At 42.9% G+C, this 2,844-nt stretch overlaps 1 long non-coding RNA gene across 1 annotated transcript; it reads left to right on the forward strand.

The window, feature by feature from the left end:
• Window positions 1–249: 249 nt before the first annotated feature.
• LOC119266777 lies at window positions 250–2,584 on the forward strand. Its single transcript, XR_005132127.1, has 2 exons — window positions 250–497; window positions 1,190–2,584. It is a non-coding gene; the product is annotated as an uncharacterized LOC119266777 (long non-coding RNA).
• The last annotated feature ends 260 nt before the right edge of the window (window positions 2,585–2,844 follow it).

A 2,844-nucleotide genomic window follows, 5' to 3' on the forward strand; every position in this document is an offset into this window, starting at 1 on the left:
CCCAAGAGATGAGGGGGCAAGTTATGTATTCTATTTGTTAGAGTACTCTTTCTGTTATTAGTCATGAATCTAAACTATTTCCACAAATGCCCCAAGAGATGAGGGGGTTATGTGTGTACTCTTTCTGTTATTTTGGTCTTTAGGGGTTGTCGACGTCGACGGAACCCAACATAGCCAAAGTTTTAGTCTTTAGGCCTCGTTTGATTGAAGGAGTTTGGTGAGGTTTACAGGGGATTATCCTCGCGAGGGTCAGAAACCTCGTGAATCCTGAGTCATTATTTGGTAGCCGGGGTTTGCAAGAGGGCACCCCCTGTGATCCCCGAAATTCCCCCTGATCTAGGTGGTTTAGAAGCCCCGACGGGGGCCTCGTGGAATGAAGGGGAAAAGAGGAGACGAACAGAAAAAGAGGATGGGGGGAGGCCGCCATCGTCGCTGCCGCCGCCTCCACGACGCCGGTGTCCCTTCTCCGGAAGACAAACCGGTCCTTCTCGCCAGAGGTACGTCTCCTCCGCCCCTTCCCCTCCATTCCCCTCGCCTATGGTTTCTCATCTTCACCCACCATGGCTGCCACTTCCTGCGAGGTCCAGACCTCCGTTTGCCCCGTCCTCCCCGGCGAGCTTGCCAAGCACGACATCTCCTACCTCTAGCTCCACATGGCCCGTATTCTATGATCTTGCTTGAGTTTCCGTCCTCCTAGAAGCCCCATCTCCACCGTGGCATCTCCTGATCTGAGTATTTTGATAATATGTACTATCTTCTATCAATCTGCAACTCTGCATATAGCTTCTTAAAAATATTAGAATGACAACATGGTTATGACCTTCAATTGTGATCTCAAGAGTATGATTATTTTGTAAATGAGAATCCATCATGTTCTCTGACAAGTGCTAGTTTAGATGCTCTATCTTATAGTACCACGAGTTGCTTCTGGCACTATTGGTTTGTTGGCAATTGAAACCTGGTAATTATTTTGTGGTGTGGACATACTATTGTTGTGAATGATGAAGACGTTGGTGCATCAGTGTATAATTTTTTTTGTATCAGCATCTGTGTATATTAGTATGTGGTAATTCGTTGAGCAAACTGCAGTACTAGAATCTACCTTGCCCTATTTAAGTTCAGTCGCATGAAAATAATCTGATTCCGTTGCTCCACCATCCTACAACACACTGAACTTTTTTGTATGCAGGCATGGATTTTTCCCCAAGATGATCTGAGCTTCAGATAAACCTGGATGATTGCTGCATATATAACACGCAAAGAAACTGTTGGTATGAAATTCGACAGATTTGTGATGAGTTCTGTAGTAGCAACTAGCAACCATGAGCTCCATTTTTGGGTGTTTGTCGGTTTCTAAAATTGGAATTCTGAAGCAAACGAATTGATTGTAGCGATGGTAGATAGGTTAGGTAGTATGTGGACACGAAAGTATCGATAGCTACCCGACCCTAGGCTGTAGCAACAGCCACCAAAATCTGTAGATATTGTATTGGCAATATTCTGCCAAGCTTAGAATAAATATATATTATCCCAAGCTTGGTGTATATTCATTTTTATTTGCATTTGTTTCTATTTATACCTAGCGCCAGGTGCTCATTCAGTTGCACAAGTTTGGCTGGATGAATCGTGCTTATAAATATTCTTTATACCTTGTATTCTACAAGTCATCGTCGGTCAGTCAATAGGTGGATGTTTGTTTCTAGTATGAATGATTATGTGCCATCTTACATGCCTGTTCCGAGTTTTCCTTTGCCTGAATCTTAATCAGTTCACGGGTAAGATCTTACACGTTTTGTTTCTGGTTCTGTATCCTATTCGAAGTTGGCATGTATTACTTTTGTTGAAGAAGACATGAAGATTCAGTCTTCTGGTCATCTTTTTTCAGCAGTTCGTTATGGTTTTGTAAACTTTTGGGAATTTTGTCAGCAGTTGTTGTTAGGAAGATGTAGTACTACTACCTTATTGTGGAGGTTTCTAACTGTTTACCAATGAGATTGTAGTTCTCATACGATTCTGTTGCTGCTATTGGGTGATCCTTCATATTGTGTTTGTATATGTTTTCTGGTTTATAAAGGTCATAGTGATTATTTTGGTGGATTCCCCCTTGTTAGTTTATTGTTTCAGGTTGCATCCGCAATTAAGATTTGATAAGTAGCCGCCTCCTATCTTCCAGGCAAATGCTTGACCGATTCTTTTTTTCCATTCACTTGAGAAAGGCAGCATTAATACTAATCTATTGATATGATTTTGAATTTGTGCAGTGCAATGGTGGACATTTAGCTCGTGGCACATGCCTTGCCGAGCTCCCCAGCAGATAGTGCCTGACTTGCAAGCACGACGCAGTGGATGATATTGTCTCGCCGGCAAGGATAAAGTGCTCCTACGATGGCTACCAGAGTGACGTCACCTAGCACGAGGTTGACCATCATAGTGCTTCTATAGTTCTGTAGCAACATGATTAGTTTTGTATGTGGATTCTACTCGTAGCAAGTTTTTTATGTTATGATGCTGTTTTGCTTGTAAAGATTGGATTTTTGCATGTTTTGCACCATCTTATATCAATATGCAAATCCTGCCTACCAAACAACATTTCTATACAAAGAAGATTGTGGATAGAGAGGGATTGGGGATTCAAGGGGATTTGAGGGGATTGGGTGGAAGAGAGGGATTCACCAAATCCCCTGAAATCCGCACCCCTGTTGGGGCTGCAAATACCCTCTACCAAACAAGGCCTTAGGGGTTGTCGACATCGACGGAACCCAACATAGCCAATGTTTTAGTCTTTAGGGGTTGTCGACGTCGACGGAACCCAACATAGCCAAAGTTTTAGTCTTTAGGGGTTGT

The sequence above is a fragment of the Triticum dicoccoides genome, chromosome 3A, assembly GCF_002162155.2.
Source record: "Triticum dicoccoides isolate Atlit2015 ecotype Zavitan chromosome 3A, WEW_v2.0, whole genome shotgun sequence".
Taxonomy (NCBI): Eukaryota; Viridiplantae; Streptophyta; class Magnoliopsida; order Poales; family Poaceae; genus Triticum; species Triticum dicoccoides.